Genomic DNA, 22,355 nt, shown 5'->3' with positions numbered 1-22,355 from the left:
AGGTCATTGTGGAAGCTCTCTAGCTTGTCAGTTATTGAAGGTGTCTCTCCCACATTTTGTCTGTTAGTCTTTCTACCTATGTCAACAGTAGTAGTGCTTTAGCTATTCATAAAAAAGTTTGCGTCTTGGCATCTGGTGTGGAAAAAAATAGTAATATTGTTGTTTATTGAAAAGTTGCTTCATTCAGGAATGTTTGCCATGTATCTTCCTTTTGAAGCATTTAATAAAGACTTCTAGCTATTTTAATTACCCTCTGAACTTTGTTATTCAGCTTGTATGGTATAGCAGTGCAGTATTCAAACTGATTTCGTAGTGTCCTGTGAATTATGGAAGAGATGGGGAAAGATAAGGGTTTGCTTGAAACTACTGTTGGAGTAGTGTGTCTGATGAAATACTCAATATAAGATAGTCTTTGAGGTAGTGTCTCAGAGTATTTTCCTTTGCAGAAGCCTAAGGAGTACAAGAGTAGTTTTGTAGCTTATAGCAAAAAGGTTCATTTGTCCCCAGACCTCTGGAGAAAGCGCTGGATTTTCATTCTCCCACTTTGTCACTTGCCTGCATTTTCCTGCTTGTACCATACCTATTTGCTAGCTTGCAATCAGCCTTGACCACAATGTTTAATATAAGGTGTGCATACTGTCTAGAAGTTTCCAGAGACTTCGGTCCAAAAATAGCTCAATACAGTCTTGGCAGAACTCCCTGTTTCCTATAAAGCCTATAAGGCTTTATTCTGGTTGACTGCTCTTATGTATTAAACCTGTTGGATGCTTACCTCTTTCTAGCTTGCTGGGAAACAGCTGGGTGTTTTTCATTTTTCATTCTGAAATGGTCTTTCTGACTATCCCAACATTACAAAGGCCAGGAGGAACCCTCACTGTTTTTTGTCCTTTGAGTTTCTCTCTTGGAGTCTTTCTATCACTCTCTAGAAACCAGCACATAATGGGGCTTAGTTTAAGGTTTCTTTGTATTTCAGTCAAATGTAATTCTTCATATACTTGTTCAGTTGCTATACTTTAATATTACAAAGTGACTTTGGAGAAGAAGCCAGCATGTGGGTGCTAATCCTTTTTATATGTGTTTAAAGAGATCACTTTCTACTCAGTTTCCTGTCCATGAACGTGTTCATCATATTTTCTACATGGAACAACTGTGATAAATTGGTCTTTTGCAATGTTTGTGCATCTGTTTCATTGCCCAGAATGTCTGTGATGCAAGAGTATTGGTTTGTTCGTTGGGTGTTAAGTAAAGAAATTAATCACTGAGCCAAGTATACAACTTTTATTACAGTTCTGTTTAGGCTTGTATTTCATTTTACATGTTTGTTTCTTGCTTACAGAAAAATTATACCAGAGTTTCTACCATCCCATGTCAAGGTTTGGAAGTTACTACATGTGACAAGTCCTTTTGGGCCACTGAATCTACCTATCGGCATACAAAATGAGTGCAATATCTGCCTGCTGTAGCAATCATTGGTGTCTGCCTTTGGCATTCTAACTGCACTCTTTCTGCTTTAGTCAAATCAGAAAATACTTTTTCCATTGCAGAAATTTGGCGGTAAGCATTGTTTAAACTAGTTCAGTTTGTGCAAATAAGCTGCTCCAAGGGCTATCGTGCAGCTTTTCCAACTACGGTCTCTGTATGTAGCTTTTGCAATGATGTGAAGCATGTCTTGGTTTTGTTCTCTCCAGTGTATGTTATTGCTCTCATTTTTTTCTTTTTTTACTGGTTGGATTATTTTATACATTTCCAAGTGTCACGTCTCTGAAATTCATTATGGTCTTAACAAAATATTTTGGTAGTCTTTTATTAGCTTTCCTTTGAGAGACTACCATGAAATGCTTGTTCTGAACAAGTTTGTGTACTTTTGATTGTGTTTTTGTTATATGAATCATTTATTCAGTGTCACTAGGATCCCACAAGAATCTCTTCCTACTGTAGGCATAACCTCTATGAACTGAAATCTCAGACTTTATAGCAGTCTTTGGGTCTTTGCTATTCTAACTGCTATTTATTTTGATCCTGTTCATACGATGATATACCATTAAAAAATGACAATTTAGCTTTGTGAGATTGCAATCCCATTTCCCTCTCTGCACATTCTGAAGATGTCTTTAACCTTGTCTACGCTAGAGAAGTTCTGCTGCGCCGTCAGCAAACCCCCTTAGTGTAGACACAGAGCATGCTGACACAAGCTCTTTGGCTTGCTCAATAACACCAGGTCCCTGAATAACAGCAAAAAAACATCTTCTGTTAGCATTACTGCATCCACACCAAGGTTTTGCTGGCACAATAAAATCACCTGAGGGAGATTTTTTCACACCTTGGGCCAACATGGACAGGCCCAACTCCATATTATGGACATGGCCTTTCTTGTTGTCCAGCTGTCTCTTTGTGTTTTGCTTTTTTTGGGTTTGCACCTGGTGACAGATGGAGTATTAGTTGCCTGTTTTGCACTGCATCACTGTCATACATAGACTCAGCAATTTACTGCTTTCTTACCTCCAAAAGTTTTCAAAATGCTGAGAAATCTTTTTGAACGGAGTAAGGATGAGAGCTGTAATCTCCAGTTTTCACAAAGCTGTTTTCTAAGGTACAGGTGGGATTTTTTCCTAATTCTGAAATTTTCAAATTAATACATACCTTCGAAACAGTATAAATCCTTAGAAAAATGTTTCCAGTTATAAAACATTATCCTTAAATTATTATAGAAAAACATTTTGATAGCTTCTTAGCTTTTTTTGAGTGTGAAAGATGGAAGAACTGATACCTTTCTTTAAAAAGGTATTTTGGACCAAAAATGGCTCTGTAATCCTCTCAAACTCCCCTCTAGTTATGCATGTGTAAAGTCTCACCTGTATGATATTCTTTTAATACGGTACATTTGTTTCTATTGAACATGAGTTCACAGAAGGTCTTTGCGTACAACACCATATTTTTTTCCATGCAGATCCTCTGTGTCACTATGCATTTTGACGAAATTTTCCTTTATTTTTACATTTGTGTTAGCAAATTATCTGACCTGGGCTCTTGCTCTAGAGGTGAGCTTATTCAGCAAGTTTGCTCAAAGAAATGCTGTGGAGTCTCTAGGCATCCTCCTTTGACCTTCCTTCCCTCTAATTCATAAAATGGCTTTATTAAAAATTATTTAATCTTATTCAGGTTTGGTAATTCCAGGAACTGGACAGCTTTCTGAGTTTAGCAGTCCGCCGTTCTACTGTTTCTTCAAATTCTCCGTTACTGTTGTGAAAAGACACCATTCTTAGATGGCACTTTCTATGAGTTCAAAATGCTCTTGGATTGTGCAGGAGATTCGACAGAGAGCACTCAATTTACTACTTAAATATTCAGATGCCTTTCAAGGATGTCTGTGTCAGTGTCAGCCTCTGTGTCAGCTGCTTTTCTTTTTAGACAGCATTCTTGCAATTTTGTAGTTTCCCTATTGTCACCTGTAGGATCCCTAGTTGCTAAATACAACCTGTCATGCAGATCTCTCTGGGGACAGGAAGCTGGTAAGTTGCCATGATCTTTAGCAAAATTACTTCAAGGCTTTTCTGCAGTGCAGGCAAGAAAGAAGGGCCAAGGGTGGGCTGTAGTCAGATAGGGCTGAGTGAAGAAGGAAGGTCAGTGCTGGGATGGAAAGCTGTGGGGAAAGCCCTGCACAGCCATACTTCTGTCTCTTTATTTCTGCCAATGGGAGGGAAGAAGTGGATCTGAAAGCTGCTGGTTTTGCTCGGAGGGGCCACTCTCTGCTTAGGTCCCTCACAGCAGCAGCCAAAAAACCTGTTTTTCCAGACATTTAGCAGCCCAAGTACAAAACAGGCACAGTAAGTCTGCTGGGGTGGACTGCTTTGTATAGGTAGGGAAATGGCCTGATCATGGCCTTTGTTCTGTGTTTTTCCCAGTAATTTATCACTGGTGTTGCTGACTTACAGGAGTAAAACCACTATGGAAAGAAACATGACAGATGTGAATCGCTGTCTCTGTGAGGGCGCTCTGTCATCAAATGCTTTGTGAAGCAGAGATCACAGAGTTTCTGGCGATCCTCACAGGATACAACACCCCTGACGGGGAGGTTTACATGGTTTGAGCTGTCTGCTTGTACAGTGAGCAGCAGCAGGCTGTGTCATGATGTAATAGATGAGCACACATTCATTTAGGGACCTGTGGAGTCAGTAGGAATTTGAAATTTTGATTCCAGAGAAATAGATTTGCCATCAGTCTTAACTGAAAAATTCCTTCCTTCTAAACGGTTGGGAAAGTGTGAAACAAGACACTATTTCTATCTTTCTCCATAACTGAAAGCATCCTTATCCTCAGAACATTCCTGAAAAGTAAAAATATTATTAGAGGGAAAGGTGGGAGACAGAAAGAGTTTTCTGCAAAGCCTGGAGATGGAAATAACAGTTTTCAAAAAAAAAAAAAGAAAGTCAGCCAGAGACCCATGAAAAGTCAGCAAGGGATACCCAAAGTAAGGACATACACCATGTTAGAAGCAGAAGTTTTTATCTCACCTCCTAAGGCTTAAGACTACAGTACAGAAAACCCAGCTGTGCCTTCTTTAGTACCAGGAGCTTTCTGATATTTGTTTCAGTGGGTGTATCTGGTAAATCACTATCCCTTCATAAAAATTAAGAAGTCAGACAAGATCTTAAAGTACAGCGTAAATTAACAGCTTTTACATTGCTATATAGAAGACAGCGATGTAACTCTGCAAGCACATTTGCCCATATGGTATTGGCTGTAATAGTGTATGCCATATTTTGAGTCCTGAACACTGTGTAGTTCTGCAACAGGATGCCTGTGTCAGTTCCCCAAGATAAGACTCAGATTTAAATGATATAATCTAACTTGTGAGCCATTTCAGCTGTCCACCGAGGGCCAAGAGCTTACCTACCAACAATCAAGCATTACAGAATAGTATGCAGACATAATAATACCTCTGGAACATTTGCAAAACCCATAGTGTTTGCAGTATCGTCAAAATTGGAATGGTAATACTTTGCACAGTTCTAGTACATATTATTAGTAAATAAGTATTTCAACAGTATGTCTTGATCTAAACTTCAGACTAGACCCACACCTGTCTTTGAGTTGGTAGCTTTTAAAATACCTGTAGTAGTCATGCTAAATCATCAGATATGGACAACCCAAAGCCTGGACAATGTTAGAGCACATTTTCAATGTGTGTTCTGTTTGGGGAGGTAGCTTGCAAGAAAGTCAATAATTTATACCCAGAATTGACTTCTACTTTTTCAAAAGACTTGAAAACTATATAAAAATAAAACTTTGGAAAGCAATAATAATAATAAAATAGACTATAAACTACCAGGCAAAATGACAAATCCTATAACGATAACTAGCAACCATTTTTCTTTCTTTCTTTTTTTTTTTTTTTTTTATTCTGGAAAGCTACAGGGGAGTTGAAAGAGTGGAAAATGAAACAGAACTTGTTTTGAAATAATTTTAAAATTCAGATTATGTTTCCCCATATATTTTGTTCTGAGTACCAGAGTCTGTGTGCTGAAAGCCTTGTCACTTTAATGAGTTTTGAGACTTTCAAATGGCAGTATTTAAAACTGAAATCAACATATGGGGGAGGCAGGTGGTCATTTTCCTCAATAATGGGATATGATATGAGTTCATTTAGAGTATTAAATTGAATAGCAATAGGTTCCAAAATACAGAAGCAAAACAAGCACAACACTCGCCATGTTTTAAATGACATTATTAGGGCTGTTTCATGGATGGATCTGTCAGTGGATAGATATTAGCTGTTTCAAGAGAAGTAGAGCTGCAAAATCAGTGCATCTATATTTCTGAAAAGAGCCCATGTGGAAAAAATTAACCTCAAAAATACTTTAGAAATTAACAAGAAATAGGAAATAAATTAATAATAATTTCAGACACTGTACTGTACCTCGTGGTCCATGATCTCATCTGGAAATGTACAGCATCAACTAGAGAAATTTGTTACCTCTATCAGAAGAGTTAAGGTAACTTTGCTGAAATGCTTAGAAAGAAATCAGAAACGCAAAGAACTCCTTGAAGTCCTGTATGATTTATAGTCTTCTAAATTTTTCCATGTACCACATTATGTAGTTTGCAGCAAACACTGTAAGAAAAATCACACGGTTCTAAATTCCATTACAACTTTTCATCAAGTCATTCATAATTGTCTGTTTCCAGGACTCTAGGAGCTACCATTTCCCTTGGAAGACTGTTTTGTACTCTCACAGGATGCCCTGGGCCAAAAATTTCCTACTTTCAGAGAGCCCAAATTGAGAGGAGGAACTATTTCACCCAGCAGCACCCACCCTCTATTCTTTTACAACATGCAGTTGGACTCCATTTCAGGGCAGCATCTCATCCATAAACTTGTACTTAAGTTTGCTTTAGCAAAGTACATGCATGAGAGAACTGTTGTCTACTTGGATTATGTGTATACTGTTGTAAGAAAAAAATAGACTGTACATGATATTAACCCCTTGCACTGCCTCCCGTAAAGGCTCACAAGAAGAATGGGCCTGCTTTTAAGAGGATCCTGTGCTACATGTAGAGGGCAAGAAGCATACACCAGGAACCTGTTATAAAAAAGAAGACCTATGGGAAATTTAAGTGCAGCTTTTTTGATTTTGGATGTTTACCGTGCCATACTACTACATGGCTTTTCTTTCTTCCTTCTCCATCCTGGCAGGTTAGCTTACTCATCAATAGTGATGTCTCAGGTATGGCTGCATTATACTCCTATTGAGGATGAGAGAGGGGGACTGTAAGCTGCTGAATAGAAGCCATTACCACTTATAGCAAAATCCAGCAATATTGCCAGTAGAACAGTCCAAATCAAGCAGCTGCTCCCTTGTCCCTTATTCTCCTGTTCAGCCTCAGCTCTCAAAAATGCACTAACTTTGGAGCATGCCCCAGGAAAGGCTGCTGCTATTACGAGAAACTGGAATGTGCAGATTTTGATCACTCCCCTCACAGCATGGTGCATTTACTGGTATTTTTCTGGGTGATGATATTTTGGTTGGGGTCTCTGATTGCTTGCTCACTTTTTGCTTATACAGAAGCCAAATGTTACCAGAGGCAAAGAAACAAAAATTACCATGATGGGCCTTTCACTAGGAAATGCTTTGCAAAACTGCCTATATGTAACAGGATGAAGAAAACTGCAATCTGTTTAACATATCGTTATCAAGCATGCTGAGTACTCCCCCCCAAGTATCTAAAACCTGCAAGAGGACTGCATGAATAGAGAAAGAATTTTAGCAGATTGCTGATTGTTATTGATAAAAAATTTGTGGGAAAAATGAAAGTACCTCCTCTCTTCAAATGAATAGAACTGTAAAACCCATGTACTTTAATTAAATATAGCTGTCCTCACCATTATGCCCACTTCTATCAACATTCATTAGCTTATGTTGTGCTTTACTAGCATTCTGTGAAGCATTTCAGACCTTTCTTGCATCAGTTCTCAGATTTCCTAAAAAGCAGATGTACTTCTCTGTGTCAGTAATGACACCTGAGTTCTAAGAAAGCAGAGGGATTTTTTTGTTGCTGTTGTTCATATTAACCATTGTCACACTGTCTCAGTCTGGTAATAAGGAAGAGAAATTGGTATTTAGAGATGTTAATTAATTAACTTCTGCATAGTAGCTGTGTGGCTTTAAAAATGCTTAGCACAGTTTGTGCTGGTTTTCTCTCTTACTATAAATTTTTGGTTCAGAAAAACTTAACAGTAGAGCTGAAACTTAACTTCTATATGTTTGAATCGGTTTCTGTGTGCTGTTCCTTCTTTGTGCTCTGTTCTTCCATGGAGACATACCACACAACACACTTTAATAACTCTAATGACAAAACTAAAAGAAGAAAGTGGTATGCAAGCTCAAGAATCCATTCTTGCAGAGAAAAATAGTGACATTTCCAAGGCTTCAAGTTTCAAAAGTTTAGCACCAGCCTTTCAAGTCCTGAAATAGTCTAGTGTTGTATGGTACAGGTTTTTGTTACGCAAAGCATGCGCAGTTTAAACACAACAGTTCTCCAGAAAGGTGAATTTCAATACGCTATAGGGAACGTCATGTTTACACAACTGTGTTTCAATAGACTTTTCGATGTATAATTCTCTGCTGTGCTCCAAGGAGCAAGACTTAAGGCATGATCCTGTGTTGCATTCCATAGATGTAGCAACTATCAAAACCAATTGGAGCTGGGTACATGAAATCCATCTCAGATGAGGCTTATACTTTCAAAACAGACAGACCCAACAGACAGTTGATTCTGAAAAATGTGAGCAATTTATCCCAATCCAGAAACAAATATGTGAATAGACCATCCCAAAGATGGTTTTCAGCACCTTCCAGGATCAAGCCTTCAGGAGGCATAGAAAACTTTGCAGCAAGGGTTAAAATAGTATTCAAACTCAAATTCTGCACTTGAAAATAAATGAGTTAATGGGTTCCTTTATCTTATCTCATCCTTCTCCTCACAAGCAATGCCATTGCTTTCTGGATTGTTTCATCACCCAGAGTTGGAATAACAAACTCCTCACATATCTTCTCTGGTTCAAATATAAGAGAGATAGTAAGAAGATCCAGGATTATTTTACCCCTCTTTCTGTTCTTGGCTGATATTTTAGACTTTCTGGGATTGTTAGCAACCATTTCTTTTAAATCTTAGCAAGGACAGATGCTTCCTGAACAGTGTTAGGAATTGCTGAAGGCGAAACAAAATATTGGGCTATTCAATTTCAGCTGCTCATGTATGAAGTGGAAGTATTTGGTTTCATCTGAGGCCATAATATGACAAGCAGTTATTCTGAAAGAAAATATGTCCAGCCAATTAAGAAATGGAGTAGAAAGGCAAAGATTTTTGAATATTTGGAAAGGCTTGAAAGCCACACTACCTTTTCCAGGTGTGCAGACATGTGTACATCATTAACTGTAAACCTGTTGTTTAGTAGGACTGTGCAGGGGCTTAGGGGTAAGCATGGGCTTAAAAATCTGTAGAATCTATGGAGATTAAAATTCACTTATTCAAAAAACTACCCATCATCAGGTGACATCTGCGCTGTTTGTCTCCCAGTTTGCATGAAATACTCACTTCCCAAGTTGTACTTGCCATGGTGCTACAAGTCCCAGTAAGAGTCACCTTTTGGTGCACTGGCTTTTAATGTTGTTATTTGATTTATATTAAATAAACACGTGAAACTGAGTCAACACTATTACACATTTCTCAGTGAGCTTTCCAGTAAAAGGAGAAAACAAGTGGCTGTTGCCAAGTCGCGGCTGGCCATCAGGTATCATTTTCAAAAGCCATTACAAGGCAAGACGAGTGAGGACATCAAGTGGTTATATCTCATTATCTTACCGTGACAGATGTAAACTGTTCCCTGTATTTGCACAGAGCATTGAAACAACAAAGGATTAGACTGACATCTATATAGTAACACTCTGGTGCTAGGAAATGATTTTGCCTGCGTGTATCAGAAAAAAATCTGTTGGAGGGAGCTTTGCCAATGAAGTTACACAGACTTAGAGAGCAGAGGGCAAAAAGACCTTTCTGGCAACCCAAAGAGCAAAGATACTGCAAATATGGCTGGTGGGTTTGTTCAAGATGCAAGTCCCCTCTCACAAGTTCCCAGCTACCTTGTAAGTCTGCACTGGCATGACCCACTGGCTTGCACTGCAGTACCAAAACTAAAAGTAGTCCTGGTTTTCTATATAGATTTGTAGTATTGCCATAGTAATATAAAATATCATTAATAATTTCTGTCACTATTTATGATATTAGCATTACCATAATTACTAAATTACATATATTTAAATTATATATTTGTACAGCATATTATTCATTTTGCCTCAGGAAATTGAAGACTTTCTTGAAAACAACAGAAACCATTTTGAAAGTGAATCTCTTCTTTGCAGATAGAAATGAAATGCTTTAATTGTCATAGACACATATTTGTAACTGTGATTTCAAGCACAAGAATGTGGAATAGGCAGGCAAAGATGAGTAACTTTTCTTTGAGTGAGTAGGAGGAAACTGGAAAGAACATCCACTGGTGTGGATGTCTATATCAGGGGACATCAGAGAAACTGAAAACTAGTCTCGAAAGAAGAGGGGAAAATACTTTTTCTATTATATTACTCTATCGTACAAGTTTCACATATGGAGCATTTGGTTTGCAAAAAAGTGCCTCTTGCCTGAGATTTCTTGGTTTTTTAGAAAACGCACATGCAATGGCAAAATGACCTTCCATTTTATGTCGTTATTTCCAGCAGTAATATGTGTTTAATTCAACAGTGATATCAAACTATTTCTGAAATAATTGTTTCGTTGTCTGGAGAAAAAATCGTTCTCTCAATGTGTTTTCATTTTGTGTTGTTTGGGTTTTTGCAAGAGATTTGCTTTGCTTCAAAAGAGTAATACCTCTTTTGAATAGCATATCTTTCATTATGTGACTACTGAACCTAATCATCCAAGGAACAGATGTATTCTGCATAAATAAATTAAATTTTAGAAAATAGAAAGTTTTACTAATTGCATTCATTTTATAATTTAGTAAAATACTAGCCATATATTTAGAAAATCGATTTTGTCTCCATATTGCCTCAATGAAGTTCATAAATTGTGTACCTGCTGACATAAAGGCACACAGGTGAAACCCATTACATTTTGTGTATTACTAAGGAAAATTACATTTTGATTAATATATAAAATGAGCTTCATCTCCTAAAATGAAATATTTACAGTGAGTCTACTAAATACCCTGCTAGTTTGCTTATAATGTCAACCTTTTAAAAATGATTAATAGCACATGAAACTGAGCTTATTGATTAAGCTTGAGACTTCCCAGAAAATTTAAGGAAAATTATCTTTCTGAAGATGCAGAAATGATACAGGAAAGGAAGACTGTAAAATACTAAATATTGTAATAGATATGCGCACACTAGCACAGTTTAATTCTCTGTGAAAGTTATTTAATATTTTTCTGATTATGTTTTTCTATTATGTTTCTCTAATTCTGTTTATGAGCATAAAATATCACCTTTTTGAAGCATAATTGATTTTTTATTTACTCTCATTTTTCTGTGTAAAGAAAAGGAAGTTCAATTCTGATGTTTGGTGTCATTTTAAACAAATTGTGATTTGGTTTTCTGTATGAATGATTTAATCTGTTCCCAGAAATATAGTCAGTGTTCTGAATTTCTGTTTTCTCATCACAGAAATCTTTTTGTTCAGATCACAAGTTGTGATCACATTTACTTCTTCCCACACACACAAAAAAAAAAAAGTAAAAAAAGAAAGGAGGGTGAAATGCATAGATGAATTTTAAAATGGCTAATTTAATGAGTTTCTTCATAAGCATGCTTTAACTAACAGGGACACTGAGGAGAACCATGGACTTTCTGTGATAAACAAAATTTCTCTAATAAAATTTCTGAATAATTTTTTTCTTGTAGCCTGTCCCCCCATCCCCCTTCTTCTTTTGCAGCATGAGTCCTTTAAATGCTGTGTTGCCACTGTGTTTCTCTTCAGTACCTTCAGCTTCCTTATTGCTGAGATCAGCTGCTGGTTCTCCCCTAAGAATATCCGAAGATGCAATGGAGAGCTGCTCTGAAGAATTGCTCCTTTATTTTTAACTTACATTTTTTGTGTTTGCTGCACCTCAAGAAGGGAGGCCTGAAAAGGAGATTGTCAGTTCAGGTGCAGGATTTGGGCAAGAAGCCGTGCGATGCTGCTCTGGTTTATGTCGCTATAGGCAAATGGGCTCACAGGTAAAAGAGCCAGTGAAGGCATAGGAGAATATCCCTTTTTTCCGCCACCCCGTTATCCCCAGAACACACTGTTTCAACAGCATTGATGCGTTCTGTGTGAACATACTAATGTCTCTGAAATTTCTGTCTGGCTGTGTGCCAACCCCCACAGTCGATGACTAGCTGGATGCTGTGTGGCCGTTCCACAGGACTGACCTCGCACCCCACGTGCTCCTCCTCGTCATCGTCTGCACAGCTTGCAATGGCTCCCCAGGTTAGCCAGCTCTACCACCAGTGCCGGGCGGATGACCAGGTGGGGCTCACCTTCCAAACCAGCAGCTTACCTGAAGAAAATGGCCTCTCAGTGATCCCCGATTTCACTGAGGGAGTGAAACAGCGTTTTGGTATCATAAGGAAATCTCACTTCAGTAATTCATATTTTAGAGCTACTTATAATTGAAATTTGGGATGAAAGAGTGAAACTCGGGAAAGCTGAGTGGGAATTCAAGGTAAGAAGTGTGTCTTAAAATCAACTTGCACAAATAACAGTCTTATCCTCTGCTTGTACAGGCTGATAATGATCATTTTTTCAGCCTTGCAAAACACTTTATTGAGCAAACACAAGCTCTCATAATTTAGGCCAACTTTCTTTTCTGAGAGAGGTCAGTGACACAGATTTTAGCTGTCTTTTGTAATGCCTTCTATTTACAAAGTGTGGACAGCTCTATTTTGAACAGAGTGGGCCAAGGCAATTCCAAAGTATTTCCAGAAATGCTTACATGCTACTAGTGCTTCAGGTTTTGTAGGCAATGAATTACCCTTCTTAACTCTTAGTCCCTTTTCTTTATTTTTACCACATGCTTCCAAGATGCAAAAACATCTCGGGTGGAGGTCATTGGTCAAGACTAATTTCCACAGCTGTAAATTGTCATTCGCAATCAGAATGAAATATTTTTAGAAAAAACTGAGATTTTAATTGCAAACTGAAAAGATGAAAGAATTTATTTCAACAGTGGCACAATGAGATCTTTTAATTCTGCTGAAACTCCTTCTGTGTTACAAAGTGTTTAAATTCTGACAATACTCTCATGTTTATAGATTTATATATAGACATATATATTCTCTTTTGAAATATCTTTGCCAGTTCCTGCTAATGATTGTCAGTACTTAATACACTGCTTCACATGGGAACAGGTATTTAGCCCATTCTTTTATAACATAATTCTGAAAAATTCCTGTGGCCCAACTATTCATGCATCTGCTGTAACCTTCTTCTTTGTAAGCGTTCATCTGGGTAAATGACAATTTCTAAGCCCCAAAAATTTCCTTTAACAGACACGCAGGTGAGAATCAACACTTTACAATGAATGATTCTGTGGAAAGGCAGACTTTCACACTGAATGCTATTAGCAGTACTTTGTCACAACTATCTCATTAACATCCATGCATAATAGAGTTATTTTTAAGATGTTGGGCTTGGGATATTTTTTTATTCCAACCAAGTAGGCATAATCCTCAGCATCTAAAAAGTTTTAGGCACAAATCACAGTGTCTGCTCTTGCTAAGATAGGTTCTCTTGATAGATTCTGAAATTATTTTTATTTGTAACCCAATAGAGATCATTATGATCATCTCACTCAACCTCCTGCATAACACAGTCCATAGATTTCATACTAGAATTTCTACTTGAAATCCAGCTACCTGTGGCTGAGCTAGGACCTAACCCTTAATTGAAATTGTAATTTGGTGTTAGAGATTCTCTGCCTAACTGAAGGTTCTACTTTCCCTGGTGATGTGCTCCTTCCATGATGACTGTCATCAGTAAATATATGCACAGTGTAAGCTGAATCACTTTTGTATAACAGTAAAGTTTTCCTTGAAGCAGCTTGGAGGAATGTAAGAACTTTTAAGTTTTCTGAGAATTTTGAGACACTTCATTTTGCTCAGGCAATTGAAATATATCTGCAAGGCAAGAGCAGTTCAAAGTTGCCAATATGAGGGGAGACAGGTGCCTTTTAAATTATTCATAGATCTCTGCTGGCTACCCATCTTTTTGCAGATGGGGTTTTTGGTGGTGGTTTTTTTTTTCTTTCTTTTTCTTTATCCCTGATGGATTAATGCCTTTATTGCACTCTTAGCTCCATGAATAGATATGGGAAATGTAAAGGCAAAGCTTCATCTACTAACAGAACAGAAAGTCTAATCTGGTTTAACAAATTCTCTGTCTCTTTATCACTGGCAGCTATCTTAGATTGTTAAGGTGCTTTACAGAAAAGGTACTTTTTTTTTTTGTGCTTCTCACTGATGACTATGACTCTTTGTAACAACAACCCAGGACAGTCAGAGGTGTAAGATCAGTTGCCCAAGCATGCAAAATGGTGCATTATAACTTTTTTGGCCAGTCTTGTAAAAAATTGATTTTATTTTTTTTTGAGGGAAGAGGATTAAAAGAATGAATAGCTTGCTAACTATTAATTTTAGCTTCACTCTGTTACCATATAGCTCTAGAAACTACCTCAGTTATTCTCATCCTCAATGTTTGTTTCTTCTCTGTGCTTATAGGATTTATTTTATTTGCCAGCCTTTCTTTTTTTTTTTTTTTTAAAAAAAAGAAAGATTTTGCATTATAGCTATACATTTTACATCCTTGTCTTACTTGAGGTAAAAATATCTTCCAAAACCCCTTCTCCTTTTTCATTTCACTCATTGTTTATTCCTCACCTTTTTATCTATTAAACCTCCATGCATCCAGTCAAAGAGATGGATTAACCTGCTATATAATGGCACATGATTCAAACATCTGTTGTCAAGTTTGAAAATAAAGTGAGAAGTCCATGTATATTCAAAAATAGAAGACCTTGAAAAAGGAAATCTCAGTCAAGAAAGATATCATCTCAAGATAGTATTTAATACAAATATTATGCAGTGATGTGTATGAGTGAATAGAAGAGATTTGTGAGAAAGGTGATCTATTGCAGCTTGCATTTGGCAATGATCAATAAAATGATCTTAGCTGTTGTCAGTGTCTGAAGGTGTGACCTTCAGATTTTAGGCTTTAAGATGGCTCATATTTGTGATAGGCCTCAAAAAATCTTAAAGGGTGGGAACTAGTTCTGCCAGGTGCTGAATTCCTTGATGTTAAGTTGTACAGTCAAATAGGTTTAGAAAAGTTAACTCTTGCCTCTGAAAAAGAGGAAGGGAAATATTAGGATAAAAACCCTTCCATTGAAACAGTACTCAGCCTAAAAATTTAGTATCTTGAGCTGTTTTTCCTGTCACGTGGTACTTTCATATTAGCTGGAATCACAAAGAACAGAGGCATTTACACATAAATGTATTAATCAGCATGCTATTAATCAGACTTTTTTTGATTTTCTCTAGAGTTCCTCTCAGACTACAATAGATAGACACTGAGGCTGTGCTTTGATCAGTAATATATTTTTTTCTGAAAGGAATCAAAAATAAAGATCGGATGTGCCTGTATGTTGTGGTGCATATCTGTACGTGGTGTTGGTATGGCTTGGATTGGCGTAGAAGCCAGTCAATTCTTTCTGTTCCATTAGAAGGGTCATTTTATATTGTGGTCCTGAAGCTAGTGGCTGTAATACTGCATTTTAATGGTGGATGAGAATGGAAAGTAAAGCATCAGCATATGCACTCAAAATTTCAGAATAAACCTCTTATGTCTTCCACACTTTCACATCACTATACTCAATGAGCCTTCAGACTATATATCTTCAAGACAGCGGCTTACCCTGTCAGTATACAACAAATTGTTTTTGCTGACAAGGACTGGATTAGTCTTGTGGTGGATGTTCCAGGTTTTTTGCTTTTTTGTTAGTTTTTCAACCCACAGGAAACTAGAAATTATTAGAGACTGTCCACATGCAACAAATCTCCACTGACCCCAGATTCAGCTTGTCCTGGGAATTTCGTGTCCAAAAATGTTGTTGCTCAATAGCATTATGAGCAATAGTAGGCACCTCTGTGTTTCTTCCTTCTCATGGGATACATCTACAGCATAAGCATTGTCAGGGGTGCAGGTAGTGAAGCATGTTTAAACTATTTGATAATTATCCAGAATTCTGATGAGCAGGGATTTATCATAAATAAATGGAAAAATCCAGGTGTTATTCACACCTGACCTTGAGTGCAATTGCCAGTTCATTCAGAGAGCAATGCTGTGTTGTGGGTTTTTTTTAATGCAGTAACAAATGTACTATGTGTATTACATCCAGACAGATGCTTCTTACTCAAGTGTTAGATGGTTTTCTTTGATTTTATTTTCTTGCAAATATTTATTTCTGAAAGGCATAATGCCACTGAAGAAGAAATATCTTTAAAACTTCTCATGACCTTAAATGGTTTGAATAATCAAAATACCTAGCTCTTCAGTATGAGATAGTCATACTTCTAGAAGCTAACTTTATCGAAGTATATTGCTATATATGTTATATAAACAGTCATGCCTATATTTAATGTAATAGACACAAAACAGCTCAGGCGGTCTAGGTCCAATTCCGTGGACTTGCACCAGACTGTGTGGTCATGAGCAGATGTGGTGGGTTGACCCTGCTGCCCACCAAAGCCGCTCTATCACTTCCTGCTCAGCTGGACAGAGGAGAGAAAATACAACGAAAGGCTCATGGATCAAGATAATGGCAGATAGTGCTCTTTAATATCTTTGTTGAAGACAGTGGGATCGAGTGCACCCTCAGCAAGTTTGCTGATGACACCAAGCTGTGTGGTGCGGTCGGCATGCTGGAGGGAAGTGAGGCCGTACCAGATGGTCCTTGACAGGCTGGAGAGGTGGGCCCAGGCCTACTTCATGAAGTTCCACAAGGCCAAGTGCAAGGTCCTGCACCTGCGTCGGGGCAATCCCAAGCACAGATACAGGCTGGGCGACGAGTGGATTGAGAGCAGCCCTGTGGAGAAGGATTTGGGGATGTTGGTGGATGAAAAATTGGACATGAGTCTGCAACGTGTGCTTGCAGCCCAGAAAGACAGTTGCATCCTGGGCTGCATCAAAAGCAGCGTTGCCAGAAGGTTGAGTGAGGTGGTTCTGCCGCTGTACTCTGCTCTGGTGAGACCCCACCTGCAGTGCTGCATCCAGCTCTGGGGCCCTCAGCATAAGACAGACATAGACCTGCTCCAGCATGTCCAGAGGAGGGCCACAAAGATGCTCAGGGGGCTGGAGCACCTCCTGTATGTGGACAGGCTGAGAGAGCTGGGGTTGTTCAGCCTGGAGAAGAGAAGGCTCTGGGGAGACCTTAGAGCAGACTTCCAGTACTTAGGAAGGATGGGGAGGGACTCTTTACCAGGGATGGTAGTAATAGGACAAGGGGTAATGGTTTCGAACTGAAAGAGAGGAGATTTAAATTAGATGTAAGGATGAAGGTCTTCACTGTGAGGGTGGTGAGGCACTGGCACGGGTTGCCCAGAGAAGCTGTGGCTGCCCCCTCCCTGGCAGTGTTCAAGGCCAGGTTGGATGGGGCTTGAAGCAACCTGGTCTAGTGGAAGGTGTCCCTGCCCATGGCAGGGGGTTGGAACTAGATGGTCTTTAGGGTCCCTTCCAACTCAAACCATTTCGATTCTATGATCATTTACCAACTGCCATCACAGGCAAAACAGACTCAACTTGGGGAAAAATAATTTATTACCAATCAAATCAGAGTAGGATGAGAAACAAAAAACTAAATCTTAAAATACCTTCCCCAACTCCTCCTCTCTTCCCAGGCTTAACTTTATTGATAATTTCTCTATCTCCTCCCCCATCCAGTGGCACAGGAGGATGGGAAATGGGTGGCGGTTCATCACATGTTGTCTTTGCCACTCCTTCCTCCTCAGAGGGACTCCTCACTCTCTTCCTCTCCTCCAGCGTGGGGTCCCTCCCATGGGAGACCGTCCTCCATGAACTTTTCTAATACGAGGCCTTCTCACAGGCTGCAGTTCTTCATGACCTGCTCCAGTGTGGGTCCTTTTCACAGGGTGCAGTCTTCAGGAACAAACTGTTCCAGCATGGGTCCCCCACGGGGTCACAAGTCCTGCCAACAAACCTGTTCCAGTATGGGCTCCTCTCTCCATGGGTCCAGAGGTCCTGCCAGGAGCCTGCTTCAGCGTGGGCTTCCCATGGGGTCACAGCCTCCTTTGGGCACACCCACATGCTCCTCTGTGGTGTCCTCCATGAGCTGCAGGTGGATATCTGCTCCACAGGCTGCATGGGGACAGCCTGTCTCACCATGGTCTTCATCATGGGCTGTAGGGGAAACTCTGCTCTGGTGCCCTCCTTCTTCGCTGACCTTGGTGTCTGCAGAGTTGTTCCTCTCACATATTCTCACTCCTCTCTTCTCTGACTGCAGTTGTTGTGCCATTTTTCCCCCCCATCTTAAATATATTACCTGGAGACACTACTGCCATTACTGGTGGGCTCAGCCTTGGCCAGTGGTGTGTCCCTCTTGGAGCTGACTGGCATTGTCTCCATCGGACATAGGGGAAGCTTCTAGCAGCTTCCCACAGAAGCCACCCCTTTAGCGCCTCCCTCCCCCCACTAAAACCTTGCAACGCAAACCCAAGACAGCAAATCATTTAATCTTCTAGTGCCTACTTTTTTTTAACAGTTGGAATAAGTGCTGCCTTTCTTCTATTTATCTTGTTTACTTAGCTTATTATCCTACCAAGCATGAACTGTCGGTTGGTATGTTTTACAGCGTTGATCACATTGGCCACAGATCTCAAGGGGAAGTTCCAGCATAAAAGGGAATTTTCATTAGAACTGTAAGGTTCTCAAAAGATGTCTGTTACTGTTATAACTCACCTGTGTCCCACAGTGTTTTCACTCCTTCAGAGACTGTAGCACGTCAGAAGTTTCAATTAACACAGATGCAGTTATGTATACCGCCTACATACATGTTAGTATTCAGCTGTAATAGGAGATCATCTATCCGTCCCTATGTAAGTTTATGCAGTTGTCCACATGCTCTTCTACCAAATTTGCGTGTGCTAACTGTAGGACTCTCATGAAGTTTGGTATTCCCAAATTAATATTTAGTTTAATAATCCAAGTATTCCTGAGAAAGCATAGGTAACGTTTTGGGTTTTTTTTCTTGAATGTATAATACATGGTTTCTAAGCTAACTCACACTTTGGTTTGCATGTTAAAGGGCTGTGTCCATTCAAGGTGTGAAGGAATGTATGTTTCAAGAGTTATGTCATGATTGATAATCAGGAACATAGAAAACCAAAAGCACTGTCACTCTCATTCAAATTGAATAAATTTTAAAAGTCATTGACAGAGGCAATATTTTTCGCATTTCAATTCACTCAATTAAAAACCCCCACTTTAATCAATAATGAAATGAAATCTTTCCTGAAATACTGAGAAGCTAAAGTCCTTTGTTTTCTTAGCTCAAACAAATCTAGTTCTCTGTGTCAATTATGTCAGTAATCAAGTGTTTCTCTTGCATTTTGCCAGGTATTATGACAATATGTAGTCTAATTTTCAAACATTTTGAGAATGAACACCTATAAAAACACTACATATCCTCTCTTACCACAGTCTCATTACAGGTTTACTTTTTTTTTGGTGATGTGGCTGCATAATTTTGGTTTGATTTCTGAAGAATCTAGTCAGGCACCAAAAAAAATTGTAGCCTTGTTCTTTCTTCTTTGGACTTCACTAGGAAACAAAACAAAATAAATGCCAAATGAATACCAAAATCTGCATCTTCATCCAGTTTTAGATAAGCCAAAATTAATTTCCTTTCATCTAACTGCAGTTCAGTTGAAGAAAGGAGGTCACGACTTATCTTGAACTCAGGAACAGTTTCTTGCTAGAAAAATTTTCATAGCCAGGCAAGCAATCCAAACAGAAGATTGGTCATGTTGTCAGTGAGTCGAGGACTTACTTGGCTTCAGGCTGAAGCACTCAGCACTCATTTAGGATCAAATTCATGCTATTATCACTTATTTATCTATATTTTAACTGAAAAAGCAAAATGACAAATTCTTGAAATGGGAGCGTAATATTTCAGCCTGATGTAGGATCTTAAGTCTTACCTGTGTTTGCTTCGGTTGGGAACCGAACTCAGTATAGCTATATTCCTATAAATGCTTGATATTGACCAGGCAGAACTACCACAAGTCCTAGCTCATAGTATTTCAATTTAGTCTGATTTTGGGCAAGGCACAAGCCTGCCGAGGCTGAGGGGGGAAAGGAGGCTATACCTATCTCTACAACCATACTGGGCACGGTGCACTGGGCATGTCAGCCTATATGGTTTGGGGAAAATTTCATATGTGGCACAGCTATATCTGCTGTGTTTGCCCCTGTTGGTAAACTGCGATTGGGCAAACTGATTGAGAGAGCCCTAAGCCATCTTTATGCTGGCTAGCACCACGCCAAGCCTTTACAAAAATTCTGCCAATGAATACTGACAATTACTTTCCTAATGGATTCTAATTGAAACAGAAAATGGAATGAATTAAACTAAACTTAAAGGCCATTATTTTGTTTGGTTTTCTGGAAGTTTCATATAACCTATTAATTCATTAATTAATTTTTAATTGGCAAAGTTTGCCTTTTGCATAAAACAAAAGCCTCATTAACATAACTTTTCTTTCAAACAAAAGTCAGTGTAAGCCTATGCTTTTTCATCACTACCATGTGTTTTTCTTGAAGCACTATCCTTATTCAGAATTCAGTGAATGGTAACTTGTGAAGCCAATCTGCAGGAAATCGACCTTTTTTTTCTTTTGCTCCTTTTAGGTGTCCCTATTAGCAGTATAAAATTGTAGCAAGTCTGGGAAAGACCATTAAAGTCACATAGGCAGTGCAGCTGTCTTGAAACTCTGAATTACTAAGGTGGGGGAAGATGCAAATGAGCAATGATTGAACAGAGAAGCCACCTTTCTTTGCACCATACTACTGACCAGGTATGTGTGTTCAAGTGCGGTACATTCAGGAATCCATTTTATGTGCTGAATGCTTGAACAGTTGGACAGATTCTTCATTAGAGCTCTGCAGAACTGTATTTGTTTATGTACAATTTACACAAAGTTTTCTTATTTTTCATTGGACTACAAAATTATTATCTGTGACTGAAGGACTGTATTTTACCTTTTTGTTTGAGTTTGCAGCAAGGAAGGTTAATGCCCCATTTTTGGTGCTCTGAAAAATTTCATAGCAGATGGTAGACAGTGCAGAGGATGTGAAGAACCCAGAGAACTGAACTGCGTACACTGTCTTCCTCCAGCTGTATGCTCAGCCTCTGTGACTTTCAAAATAGAACTATTATCAGTCATATCTAACTATCACCCTGATTTAATACTGCTAAATGCTCAAAGAACCCTTGCTGTGGGCCCCCAAACACAGAGAAAGAAGACAAGGAGAATCAATAAGAATATTGTATGAGGGATGATAGAAAGAACCCACCCAGACCTGGAAAACAGACAAAATCTCGGCAAAACCACAGATCAGATACAGAAAGCTTTCTCACATTATTCAAAACATTTTGGACCCAGTTAGCTGTAGGAGAAATTCTGTCAAAAAGCAATACATACAAGATAAGAAGCAACACTGCATTTCTTAAGCCACAAAAAGATATGTGTCTAATTATGGATTTTCCAGGCAACATAATGAACCACTCCCATTCCAATATCACATGCAGAAAGCTTTATGAGAAAGGGCATGCAGTCACAGAGCAAGAATGTAGCCTGAGCTGTGATCTTCACATCAAACCCAAAACAGAAAGGACATAGTCTGAAAATGGAAGGCACTGAGGACCTCCACACCCATCATCACTTATGAATGTCTCATAACTAATGTAGGAAGAAGCCCCATCTGCTGTGAACTTGACTGAGCATTTCCTTATCCCTTAGGAACTGGCTTTACTCCACAGACTACCATAGAAAATGGTCAAAAGGCTGTTTTCATTAATAGATGATACAAGTCTATGTGTTAGTGAAATAATACTGGCTGTGTTCAGTCTTTAACTGGGCTTCAAAAGGAATGTTACAAAGTAAGACCCACGATCTAGCAAGAAGCTCTTTATCTCAGCAGTGATTTCTGGACTGAAGACAGACACATTTCTGCAAGAATTAGGTAATTCAGATAAATATCAATTGTTGCTGCTTTCTCAGGTGGGAGAACATGTGTGTTGATAAAAAGCTGTGCTTTGCTCCTCAGGAGAATAGAAGTTGCCCGTCTGGCCCAACCCACTCTTTAGAGCTACCCCATTCCAATGCACAGTAACATCTGGGACTGTACTGCATAGTTATTTTCTATCCCACTAGTCATGGCAGCAGGCAGTATGTCCGATGAATCCAATAGGGTTCAAAAGTCCTGCAAGTCAGGACAGGGTTGCTATACTGCCTTGCATTCCCAGTGCACATTCTGCTTCTTCAGGATTTTTACTCAGCAGCAACACAGGACTGCTTACAACCCTGCCCATGCCCAGGTCAATACAAATCAGTGACTTCTCAGACAGCAGCCTTTAATTCATATAATTCCACAAATAGATTGTAGCAGATTTTAAGTCACAAAATGCTGAGGGTTTTTGGTTTCGTTTGGTTTGATATATTTTTTTTTCTCCAAGCCTTACCCAA

This window comes from Leptosomus discolor, chromosome 7, assembly GCF_034619465.1.
Source record: "Leptosomus discolor isolate bLepDis1 chromosome 7, bLepDis1.hap2, whole genome shotgun sequence".
Lineage (NCBI taxonomy): Eukaryota > Metazoa > Chordata > Aves > Leptosomiformes > Leptosomidae > Leptosomus > Leptosomus discolor.
Note: the sequence above shows the minus strand (reverse complement) of the source record.